Source organism: Netta rufina (assembly GCF_964035555.1).
Source record: "Netta rufina genome assembly, chromosome: 1".
In the NCBI taxonomy this organism is placed as follows: domain Eukaryota; kingdom Metazoa; phylum Chordata; class Aves; order Anseriformes; family Anatidae; genus Netta; species Netta rufina.
Genome location: NC_140123.1, coordinates 46,458,521 through 46,472,396, shown reverse-complemented (window position 1 = coordinate 46,472,396; position 13,876 = coordinate 46,458,521).

The window sequence follows — 13,876 nt, the reverse complement described above, 5'->3', positions numbered from 1 at the left end:
TCACAGGAAGTATATTGGAATATAAATAAATAAATAAATAGAAACCTTTCAGCAGAAGACTAGCTAGAAAGAGAGAGAGAAAGAGAGAAAGAGAGAAGGAGAGAGAGAAAGAGAGAGAGAAAGAAGAGAGAGAGAGAAAGAGAGAAAGAGAGAGAGAGAGAGAGAGAGAGAAAGAAAGAGAGGAAAGAAAGAAAGAAAGAAAGAAAGAAAGAAAGAAAGAAAGAAAGAAAGAAAGAAAGAAAGAAAGAAAGAAGAAGAAAGAAAGAAAGAAAAAAAAAGAAAGAAAGAAAAGAAAGAAAGAGAAAGAAGAGAAAGAAAGAAAAGAAAGAAAGAAAGAGAAAGAAAAGAAAGAAAGAAAGAAAGAAAGAAAGAAAGAAAGAAAGAAAGAAAGAAAGAAAGAAAGAAAGAAAGAAAGGAAGGAAGGAAGGAAGAAAGAAAGAAAAAGAAAGAAAGAAAGAAAGAAAGAAAGAAAGAAAGAAAGAAAGAAAGAAAGAAAGAAAGAAAGAAAGAAAGAAAGAGAGAAAGAGAGAAAGAGAGAAAGAAAGAGAGAGAAAGAAAGAAGTAATATGTAGACATGAGCTGGCAGTGGGAATAACCATAGCTATTTCACCCTAGAGAGGTAAAAATGTATAGGTCACCATTCTAACAAAATGTTGATGTTAGCTTTTGTAGAGGGATCAAAAGATAAAGCAAAATTGTACCTAGCCTAAAATGTAATGTATCTCAATGAACACTTTGGTGTGCAAAGTTCGCTTTCCATTATCCAAAGGACTGATGGACTTGAATAACATAAATTCCCAACAATGCGGGTGCTATATGATTCTGTGGGCAACATGGGTTAGAAATAACTCAGCTTGAATCCAGCCAGATTTACTGACTCCAATTAATTTCTGACTACTCCAAATCCACACAGGTTTTTGAAAAGTTAGGAAGGTATCTGAACTATAAGGTCCAGTACTCCAAGATATGGGAGACTTCTTTAATTCAGAAAAAAAGTTAGTGTGAATTCAGTGCTAAAGCAGTGAAAACAGCCTGGTGCCAAAACTGTACTAAACCAAAAACCACTCCAGGACTCTGCAGGATATGGTGTTATTTGTTGACAGAGTAGAGACTTTCCAGGCCAATCCATATTAAGTTGGTATATATCTAAGAGCTTGTTAATTTGGGCACAAAGCCAGATGGATCAGTTTAAAACTTGGCCAGTTGGAAATACAAAGTGGTCCTGAATAGCTCCTTAGCAGTAGACAGGAATCTGTAGTGTCTTCTGCAGGCAGAGTAAATAACAGAAATGAATCTATGTTTTGAAAGAGAAGGGTTTCCAAAGTGGTTATGGGGTCCCCATTGTTGGAGATACTCAAAACCCTGCTGAAAATGGTCCTGGGCAACTTAGTCTAGCTGACTCTGCTCAGGCAGGGAAGTTGGACGTGGTGATCTCTAGATGTCCCTACTGAACTCAACTATTCTAGGACTTTGGGAAGGAGAAGCAGTGCTTCCCAACTCTGACTCTAGAAAGGTAGTTCTCTCAACTGTAATCTATCTCTTTCAATTTTTCCTGCTAGCTTCCTGTCCAGCTCTGCTCTTCCCACTGAAAAAGCCTATCTTCTGTTTTTCCTTCACCAAATTACTACATTCCACCTCTCCTTTCTGCTTCCATCTCATCACAACTGTATCCAATGTAAATCTGGCCACTTTCTCACAATGATTTTTTGCTGTCTGTACTCTAACTGCCTATTCTCATGATATCATATGGTGAACATCCAGGAGATTTCTTCTTTGTGTGTGTGTACCTGGTAGCTGATGACAAGACATGCAGGAATGGCACAGAGCTGTACCAGGGGATGTTCAGACTGGACATCAGAAAAATTTTGTTTCTGTGAGAGTAGTCAAACACTGCAACAGGCTTCCTAGCAAGGCGGTTGATGTCCTATGCCTATCAGTGTTCAAGCAGTTCTGCAGAGAGGGATCTGGGGGTTATGAGTCAAGCTGAATATGAGCCAGCAGTGTGCCCTGGCAGCTGGGAGGGCCAACTGTATCCTGGGGTGCATCAAGCACAGAATTGCTAGTTGGTCAAGGGGAGTGATTGTCCCCCTCTACTCTGTGCTAGTGCAGCCTCACCTTCAATACTGTGTGCAGCTTATCTATTTGTAGACATTTTCTTTATGTCATCCTAAAACCATAGCCCCATGACATGAAATCCTTTGAAAATAGACCCTGTATTCAAATCACCGTGGTGTGGAAAGTTGAGTTCACAGAAGAAAGATTTGATGTGGTCATGGGAATCCAACCAGGTGACAAGATGTCCTGTTACAAGCTGGAGATGTAGTAAATGTTCCAGTACACTCATAAGTTTTGCAATAACATAGTATATTTGTTTTGTTGAATAAAATGGTCATTTATGTTAAAGACAAATATTTCAGAAATAAGTCACCAGGATTTCAACTTGAATTAGTCCAGTTATGAAAGATGTGATTTGAAACTGGTTGGCAGCTGCTTTCAGTTAGAATGTTTTTAGTCTCTTTAGCATAGAAACGTGCTTCCCATAGTTAACGGATGTGTTATTGGCAAAGGATGATGAAATAAATTCCAGACTCAATTCATCCTCCACAGTGATGCTCCTTATCATGAAAAACAATTACTTCACTTGTTTTATTATAGTCTTGATAAAAATCAAGGCCTCACTTGACCTCATGCTACAGTAAAGTAAAGTGTTCTTCTCTAATGGAAATGATTTCTTATTTCCTGTCTTTGATCTTTGTGAGCCAACCAACCATAGGAGGCCACAAACTCAGAGGTTACTTTAAATCAGGTATTTTGATTTTTGCTTCATAATAATGTCCACAAGCAAAGCTGTTTTGTTGTTGTTGTTTATTTGTTTGTTGTTTATCTCCCCAATTTTCTTTATTGGTAGCTTTAATGAGTTTGGGTGAAAGCAGTACAGCAGTTTTAAGATATAGTCCTGTTAAAAAGAGACAGATTCCTACCTAGAAAAAAAATGGGGTGCTTCATCAAGGCTAACTGAACTGCACTGATTAACATGGGCAAATAACAAGGATAATCCCTGATTTTGGAGACAGCGGTACATTTAGCAAAATTCATAAAATCTCTGCAAGTCAGGCACACCTTTCAACTGAGAGAAATCAGAAAATTCCATAAGTGACCAAATGAAAATTGAGTGAGCTCTTCATCCACTAAGTGGAGATATAACTGTACATTGCACTGGACTTTTAAATACTTATGGTAAACTATCAAATATTTTTCACTGATAATCTTAGCACTTTGCCTGATTTTGTATTAATTTGAAATGATTGTTGGCAGCCTGTCTGCTTTAACTCTGAAAAATACAAAAAAAAATAAAAAAGAGAGAGTTAAATTATAAAAATAAGGTTATAAAATGCAGAACTGCACTTTGGTCAGTTATCAAATTAATATCATAACTTCGATTTTGATAAAATCACTCCACTAGTCCTCAGAATATAAGATTTTACAAATGTCTGTGAATAATTGTGTACTGATTTTGGTGCTGATAAACTGAGAGATACGGTTTAGTGGGTGACATTGACAGGAGGGTGGTGGTTGGACTAGATGATCTTGAAGGACCTTAATGATTCTGTGATTCTAAGCACCAGGTCCAACCTTTCTTTAAACACCCCCAGGGACGGCGACTCCATCACCTCACCTCCCTGGGCAACCCATTCCAATGCCTGACTACTCTTTCTGAGAAGAAATTTCTCCTAATTTCCAACCTAAACTTCCCCTGGTGCAACTTGAGGACACTGCCTCTAGTCCTATCACTAGTTATCTGCAAGAAGAGGCTGACCCCCAGCTCTCCACCACTTCCTTTCATGTAGTTGTAGAGAAGAATAAGGTCTCCCCAAGCGTCCTCTTCTCCAGACTAAACAAGGCCAGGTCCTCATAAAACTTGTGTTCCAGGCCCTTCACCAGCTTCATAGCCCTTCTCTGGACACACTCCAGGGCCTCAATGTCATTCTTGTAATGAGGGGTCCAAAACTGAACACAGTACTCGAGGTGTGGCCTCACCAGAGCAAAATGCAAGGGGACGATCACCTCCCTGGTCCTGCTGGCTACACTATTCCTGATACAAGCCATTGGCCTTCTGGGTCTGTGTTCAACATAGGTGAAAAAAATGGTTCAAACACATTTTTCTTTAATGCTTTCTGGACTTGTCAGTACTAGGTTAAAAGTTGGACTAGATGATCTTAGAGGTCTTTTCCAACCTGAATGATTCTACAGTTCTACGATTCTATGATTCTGCTGTTTGACTTAGACCTCTCTTCCCTCTGCAGGCTGACTATCTCAAATCCCAATCCAGTGTGACTGATTTTTTTTTTTTTTTTTAGGTGAGTAACTCAGCACTATAAATTCTTAGAAACAACAGCCCGACTTTTAAATGTTGTAAACTTCTCTTTGATGCCCTCGATGGAACTAGTAAGATAAAAATATATAAAAACTAAAAAGTCATACAACTTTGGTTGGGTCAGATCTATTAAACAATATCATTCATACATAATTTATAGAAAAGGGGATCCATTTTAATATGGGGCCATATCCATCTGTGGACTGCAATAGTCTTTTTGTTCTCTTTTGGGGTTCTGCTGAAAGTATTCAAAAAGGCACTTAGTAAGTTATAGAAGGAAATTTAAAAATTTTCTGCAAGTCAATTTCCATTTTACTGTCAAAGCTCAATATTTTTTCTACCCAAGACAGTAGAATTCTGGGGGCAACAAGAGAATATTTCTTAATTCAAGCAATATGATTCATTTGTCCCCACTTTAAAATTGAGTGCCAGTGGAGATGCCCTAGGCATCTAAGAAATCTATACAGGTTTATGAGATACAACACAATACTGATGGGAAACTACTTTTTCCTGCAGTGGCAGCTGGAGGCCAGACAGGATATATGAGCACAAGGGGCATTTGACAGCAATGAGTGAACAAATTAATCATTGCCTTCCTGTCTAAAAGTTATGCACCTAACACTTGGTTTGGTTTTAAAAAGATTGCATTGATGCTATGTAAATCCTTAGATGAAACGTAAACATCTACTTTGTGCATTTCTAAATTTAGATATCTCAGTGTGTCTGAACTGGAAATTTAATTTCACCTCTAACTTTGAGATGGATAAAATAAAGAGTATCATATAAATATTCATTTTCTCACCCCTAACAACATAAGAAAATATGCACTGAAAAATAGAGCTATGTATTTATTGCATTTATGAAGCAGAATTAGGTCAAGATCAAAAGGTTGAGTCAGAAAATATCTCAGTTTTGGTATGATTCTAAACTTTTTACTCTACCATCTCAAAACTGCTTTCTTAGTCCCTGACTGCTTCCATTTTCCACTACTTTCCTATTCAGCCTGCAGGGAAACCATAGAAAGTTGTACCCATGACTAATATGAAAAGCTTACCAGAACAGTTTTTGAGTTACATAATGTCACTACAATGTGATATCATTAATATTTTAAGTTATTGTTTTTAAGCTGACCTCTTACTACCATTCTAGTACTAGGGAGACACCTTCTGCTCACAAATGTTTCTCTTTTTTTTTTTTTTTTTTTTTTTTTTTTCTTTCAGTTGCTTTACTCTTGAGATTTAAGTGGTCTTAGACTACCAACATACCATAAAACATATATGCAAATCTATGCATATATTTTTAACGTCTTATTGTTAAATTCCTCTCTTACTCATAAAGTTTCTGACTGTTCTTATGATCATAACCTACCTTTACATGAGAAGTGTTTTGATCACATCACAGCTGGAGGTTAGCACACTATGCTTTCACCTCCAGATTCTGTTCAAACACTGGTTGTGTGGTCCAGGTGAATAATTTTTTTGTAGTTTTAGTCGTGTTTCTGTTACTGGCAATACAGCAAAAGCAACACAGGATATGACATTATTCAGGAACATTGTCAGTTCTTCACAGTCAGCAGAAGACTGGTTCAGCGTAGAAAAGACATTTAAGTGAAGGACTAGCATAACATTGTCAGAGTTATACAAGAAAGGTTTACCAAAGTCCTAAATTGTTGAGTCAGACATATGGGGAAAGCCTCTCTTCTTACAACCAGATAAAATTTAAATCATTGTTATCTCAGTTTATTTAGTGTTCACAAAGTATCAAGGCACATTCCCAGTTTTCCTACTTGCATATAACAGAGTATGAAAATCCAGACTTGCTCCTCACCCCTGAGAACCTTTAATGTCAGGAGTAATGTTCAGTTTTAACACTTGTTCACTGGCCATCTCAGAAATTGCCTTAAAAGAAGGTTGCTTTAAAGTAGCGTGGTGCCATTCTTTTCATTTAAGTAATTCCAGGCATGATCTCATATTGTGTATCCATAAGAAAGACTTTCAGTCTGATAATATGATGAGAATCCAAATGACCTATGGAAGGTCACAGCTATTTGCTACCCCAAATTCTTGTCAACGCCAAAATTGTCATTGAGGTCTTTTGTATGATCATAGAACAGTTTGGAGTTTGGGTTGGAAGGGACCTTAAAGTTCATCTAGTTCCACACACACACACACACACACACACCCTGCCATGGGCAAGCACGCCTTCCCTGTCCTGGTTGCTCTAAGCTTTGTCCAACCTGATCTTAAAAATTTCCAGGGATGAAGCATCTCATACATGTATGATCTCAAATGATCTCAAATTCTAAAATAGGTCATGGCTTAGGAGACAAACACTTAGAGTCTAGACAAGAGATGAAGTTGGGTGATCTAATCCTTTAAGTGAATATTTTATGACAAGGTCAAATATGAAGAAGTGGAAAGCAATAAGTCAGTCTTGAGGAGAATAAACTTGCAGGAACCATACCTAGCAGGTCTCAGAGAGCCTGTTAGCACATTTCCTTTCATGTTGGAGCAAGCAACACCTGTTTCTTAAGTGAAAGAGCATGAAGAACATGAGTATACATAGCCATGCAAAGAGACATGCAGGTGAAGGAAGTGATTTATTATATTTCAAAAAGATTGTTTCTGCTGCAAAAACAGAAGCAGTGCCTAAATGTGCTTCTGTAAAATGATTTGTCACTTTTTTTTTTATTTATTTTTTCCCTTTAGCGAGATGGGGGAAAACTTGTAATAATTTTATTAAAACAAAATACAAAAATACAGAGTAGAGAAAAATCTAAATAACCCAGTGAATAACCCAGTTCATTAAGAAATGAGCTCCTGTTTTTATTACAAGACCTTCTTGAGTTCAATGATAATTTTTGCCAAAAACATTTCTACCTGTTCTGAAGGACCTGCTGTTGGATTACTTAGGGATATGGGGGCTGCAGCGTTGGGATTGTGCAATGGGAAAAAAACGTTCAATGATGGGAAAACTAGCAGAAACAAGCCAGCTGCAGTGAAGTTTTCTGTGAGCTACTATGTCCAAGACACCACTTCTCAAACTCAAGACAAAGAGAAACAAAATAAAATATTAAAATTCTTCTTTAAAAATATTTTAAAGTTAACAATTTTAAGAACCAGGCAGAATTGAATTTGAATAGCTAAAGAAAGGCAATAGTGTAGATTACAAAAACAAATTTGATTTTTTTGAGGATGTAAAAGTAAAAACTGCTAAAATAGCAGATGTAATCAGCCTTTGAATTTCAAGAAGGTTTGTGATACAGTACTGACTGGTGTAAGCATTGTTTTAGATAATGTGATATCGATGGACAAATACTTAACTGATTTTAAAAACTGCTTAGAAACTGAGGCCATATCCTAAACAATGCTAGATTAAACATCGAGACGCTGACAAGCAAAGTGTTAAAAGACTGCTAGCACTAAATCTACTCTAGCTTATAAAATAAATGACTAACCTGATGGGGAAGGTGTTAAAATATGCATATGACATGCCAGTCAAAAAAAAAAAAAAAAAAAAAAAAAAAGAGCAAATTGTATTAATTCTTTGATGGGAAAGGCTCCAAGTCTGTTTATCTATTTCACAAACAGAAACACAGAGACCCAAACATGGAGAGCTGGTGCTCTAGTTCTGAGGTAACTTGTCAATTCTCTGAAAGGCCTAGATTTAATATCTCCACACCAAATCAGCCATCACAGGGACTAGCTGAGGTATATTTGTGTGCTACAGGCCCTGGTCTAGGACACCAGTGTGGCATGACACTGTCTGTCTCAGTTTCACCTTCAGTCAGCAGAACAGAAGCATGTCAAAAAGAAAATTTCCTTGAAATGCCACCAAGTTTCTGATGAATCAACTTTTTCTGAGGACAAATATTTTACTAAAAACATTAAAACATGTTCTACTAGTTTTTACTAAGACATAATGAGGACATCAGGACTACATATATGCTTAAAGCTGGATTATCAATTGAATCCTCAATATCAACTGAATACCAGTTGTTTCATACACTATTATGTTTACCGGAAGAGTAAAATCAGTACTTCATAGTCATCTCTTTGATCTGCTAGCTTGAAAACAGTCATTTATTTATTTATTTATTTCTGGATATTTTGGGTATTCTTTAATTCATTAATCCATTCTTCATTCTTCTTTTACTATTACTCTTATGTCTTCAGCATGTCCTTTCGATTAATTTTTTTTGTGCCTTCTCTAAAAAAGATAGCTCATCTCGATCTTTGGGTAATCTCACAAACACATGTAAATTGAATAGCAGACTCCCAGAAGAACTCATTAATCTCTTCAGTTTAGTCCACACTGAAATGTTGATGCTACTTTCTAATGCATTTTTTTTCTAGTGTCTAAAAAAGAACTCTTAATTTATTTCCGACCAAATATCTTTATTACCTTCTTTCTCAGTAACAACAGGCACCGTCATTGTTGTGTCTGTTTTCCAAGTCCATAACCCCATCACCATCTTCATCTGCAGAAAGGCAAATTCAACACCCAGCACGTGGCTGTCCTTGGAAATGCTGCTCTTCTGAAAGGTTCTCACCAGCATTACTGCAACAGACATTTCTTTGGCTCTACATGCCGTACCCATTCTATCCCAGTAAAAAGCTTGTTGTTTTTTTTTAACATGACTGGTAAAACACTAGTTTTTATATTGACTAAATAGCTCCAGGTCTCAAAACTTACCTATATTTTTCCTGTTTTAAATTGGTTCTAGTTTCTTTTAGCTATAATAACTATTGCCTGCTGGTTAAGTGACTATCATCTAGCCTGTTTTAGCAGAGAAATACAAAAATACAATACTTTGTTCTGGAAATACAAAGGTAAAGGTAATCGAAAACAAAGCTCAAACCAATCACTCAACAAATAAACAAACAAACAAAATAAATAAAACAGCAGCCCTTTACATGTATGTTAAATGGAGATGGAGTGGCTGTTGTGCAATTAGTTGGGGTTGATGGGGAAAAAACAACAACAACAACAAAAAATCAATAAGAAAATATATAAAAATAGTTTAAAATAGACCAAATTCTACAGTGGAAGGAGTCTCTACCAACAACACTGAATTCCTGATTTTGAAGGAGACAGGATGCACATGTCTCACCTTTCTGCTTAAGGATGACTGATGCTGTCACCCTTAGGACTCAGAGGCTTTGGAAAGAAGAATATGGCATCAAATGAAAGGCATAGTTACAAGTAAGTTTTCAAATATAACAAATTTAATTTTAATTTAATGTGAATTTTCTGTATTAATTCAGATAAAAGGGTCGATATTAATATACATGTAGCTACTATTAATAATGTCTATTGTCTTTTTTGTTACAATAATAAAACTTTATTAGGAATAACATTAAATTTGTAGGTCTGTATACACATAACAAGACTTTTAACAAAATTACTTTAGTCTAACACAATGCCCATCTGGAATGCTTCTGCTAAAATGAAAACTCCCACCTCCCTTAAAGTACAGCTTGAACATCACCATTTGGTCTATTCCCTGACTCTTTCTTCACTCTCTCTGGCATCAAGAGTGACAATCTTGTCTTTTTTCCTCAAAGCCCTTCCTGTCTTAAATTTACACCACCTGATTCAGTACCAGTCAAGGTTTTTCACTTTCTTCTTAGAGCGGGTAAAGATATTTTTGTACTCATTCTTCCTCATATTTTTCCCTCAAACATAGTAAGAATACTGTCTAACTGTATCTTCTGTACTGTCTAATATATCTTCTTAATCCCTCTTTTTTAATCCCTCTTTAAATCTTTTTTTTTTTTTTTTTTTTTTTTTGTCTAAAGCATACTAAAATTGTACAGAGCTACACAGCTGGTTTATAAATGCTGATGTCTGTCTGACATCTATTATGTTTTATTCTTCAGTCTGTATCAACAGATTAATTTATCTGTATTGTAAATAGCCTTAATGAGGACCATCTATTTCTTAGTGTTTGTTACAAGAACTTCTTTGTATATATGATTTCCATCCACTGCACCTATGAATTTCCTCCTAATTAAAAGAAGAAATAGGATCTGATCCCCAGTACTCAGGCCAAATAACACTAACTGGCTTATACACACACATACTTTCTACTAGAGTGAAGTGAAAGTTTAATTAGTCCAAAAGAGAGAACGGAATGAATACAAACAGTGCAATAAAGCAAGAAGAGCATGTTCTGAATTATTTCTTCAGCAGGCTACATAGCTCTGTGAAACAATAATATATGTTAAATATTCTGATTTCTGGAACACTCCACTCTTCCTAGGCATTTTAATCTTATTGAAACTGTTTCATTTGAATTTGAACATAACTTTTGAAAAACTCTACATGTGGTGTTACATAGCATTCCTGAACTTCTTCAAGGGAGTAATTTTTAATGGAATAATAATAATAAATTTTTTTTCAGCAAGAGGAATTATATAGAATTCATACAAAGCCACAAAGGTTCTTCTCAGTATTAGACCAACCTGCAGTATAGATGATTTCAAATAATCAGCAGTCTGGGAATCAAGTCCAAAATAACAACAGAAGGAAATTAACCCAAATTCAGGGTACCTACCCCTTCTGAAAGTAATAATCACCTCATTGTTTTGATATTTTATATTTCCTCCTGCAAAGTTCCATGTAAGCATAAGTTTGAGAATTATATATATGTATATATATGTATATATGTATGTATTTGGTTCATATTTACCTGTGCACACAGTGCAATGAACTACAGATTAGTCAGAGGAGGATTATATTGGTCTGAATTAATACTCACAGCTTCTCACAGTCCTCTGAAACTGTGTAATTAACTTACACATAAGTAGTTAGAATTTTACCCTCAGAAAGTGTGAATAATTGTTAAAATTACTATATGCCTAATGTCAGTAGTCACAATTTAAGTATACTCATAACAATAACACTGACTTTTTTTATGAAATAAAGTATATAATGATTTATGACCATGAAAAACTGCTCTGTTGCTTAAAGGCTAGCTGAAAGATTTAAGGAACAAACCTTGATTTTGACATAGTTCAGCTGAACTTAGAAGAGCAAACTTAGGGACATAAAGGAGGAAATTATAGTTTCCCAGTCAGCACGGTCTGACAGCAAGATCTTCAGTTTGATGATCATCTCAATCATCAAACGCTATCTCAATCATCATCTGCTATCAGCTTTCTTCATTGTACAGTAGTCAGAAGTGAGTCAAAACTTTGGCTTTGCCTTAGTTGAAGTTTGCCTTACCATCAAATATTTAAAGTGAGGATCACTGTAAACATATGTAAAAGCATATGTGAGGCAGCTCATGTAATTAAAATGCCTTGATGAATAATGACATTAACTCTCCCATGTTTTTATATTTGGGAGTGAGAGCAGAGGTTACTGAAAGCAACCTTGTCTGATATGCAAGGGAGGCTTCTCTTATCATTTTCATACTTTGCTTGCCAACCCTCAGACCAGCTATGAGCAAGCATGAGCTCTGCAGCTTTGCAAATGATTCTGACTGCTGCAATGTGATTATGTGTATGCCCTATGGACCATAAAAAAGATAGAAGAAACACTTAAAGCTCTAAACATGCAACTATGCACTCTCCCACCCTAAATGTACTAAAAGAAGCTTCACACATGGTGTTTCCTTTGACTATTTGAAGTTCAGAATTTTTTTTGTTGTTGTTGCCTTTTTTTTTTTTCTTTCTTTTTTTTTTTTTTTTTCTACAGTTATCAGGAATAAGCTACAATCTGTCTTCGGTAATATGCACTCTAGATCTTAATCATGTATTTATAAAGACATTTCCTCTTTACAAATAAATGTAGAGTGAAACAGAATAAATATTCATTTTAAAACCAAATGTTTATGTTTTGGAAAATGCCTGTTTACCACGAATTCCTTAAACAGAATGATGCTCTCCAGCTGTAGGAAAGGTTTCCATTAAAGTGCTTTTATATTCATTGTGCATTTATATTCATTCACTACTATAACAGAGTGACCCTCTGCCGGGTAATGAGTGAGTTAGGGCTTCAGGTTACATCAAATCCTTCCTTCTATCTGTAACAGGAAGCCTGTGGTGGTGTAAATTAGCTGGTTAGTTGATGAAAGGGCATGATAACACCACAAGGAATGCAAAACCTGTTGATCTCTATATGCAATGTAATGACGGATATTTCCTTTAGAAAAAGCTTTCTTAAAAAAAAAAAAAAAGTGATGGATAAGAGTACAACAGCATGCAAGATCAGAAGCGTGCTTCCTAACTCCTTTGCACTGTTTTTTCTGACATTGGTCTAGAAGCATATCCAGAGCACTGCCTGACAGCAGTATCCTAAGATGATCACTTATATTGATTTTCACATGGTTGATTTCTAAACAGGCTGCCTTGCCAGATAGTTGAATCACTCCCTACTAAGATCATCCTGAATGAGGCTAATATGAAAAAAACAGTCTGTTACTCAGACTGTTAAATATAACAATAACACTGACTTTTTTATGAAATAAAGTATATAATGATTTATGACCATGAAAAACTGTTCTGTTGCTTAAAGACTAGCTGAAAGATTTAAGGAACAAACCTTGATTTTAACATAGTTCAGCTGAACTTAGAAGAGCAAAAAACAGTCTGTTAACAACAGTCTGTTGCTCAGCAATTCAGAGGAGACTAAAACAGAGTTACAGATTCACTGGAATATGTTTGCCATCTTTCCTGTGTAGACTCATTTCAGGCTCCAACTCTATCTTCTCCAGCTCCTTGATCTTTCTCTTAAACCTACCTCAGAGGTAATCTCTCCCTTTGCCACCAATCATTAATGCTTTAACCTCTTCTCAGCACCCCAGACATGCATGGTTTCTTCTTGACTAAGTGGTCTCCATGCCCCTTTAATACCTTATCTCCTTATCCATGGACCTATCCACAGTCTGTTGTGAAATACACCAGACTCACACACGTGACCCATTATGACACCAAAAGCTGGAATTCATTTTATGATTTAAATTATTTCTTGCTGATAAAATATTTAACAGGAGGTTACTCAGATAATATTTGGCATATTTCCTTGAAACACTAGGGGTCCATTCTTAAAACGTGTAAATTATTAATGATACTTTATAAAGCACTGATTAGTGAAACTTTCATACCACTCAGTACATTCATACGAGGTCAGCTTTTCCAATTCAGACCAAGATCGGTAACACACAGAAAACAATAATAAATATAGGTCTTCTTCCTCTGGCACAGCCACAGCAAAGTTAAGACAAGCACGTTACATTTTTCAAGCCAAAGTAGGATGGATTAAGCTATTTTTTTTAAGCTAAACCAAATTGAGGTATGCTTTGGGTAATGATAAACTGATTTTTTTGAGCAACAGCATGAATGGAAAGAAAAATCTAACAATAGTCAAATATGTACAAGTGAAAATAATTTTGTAAAATGCTGCTGATTACTTGTTTACTATAAAGAAGTAAAACATCAAGCTACAAAATGAGATATGTGTGACTGTCTTAGAAACTCCCTTTTGCTACTTAGA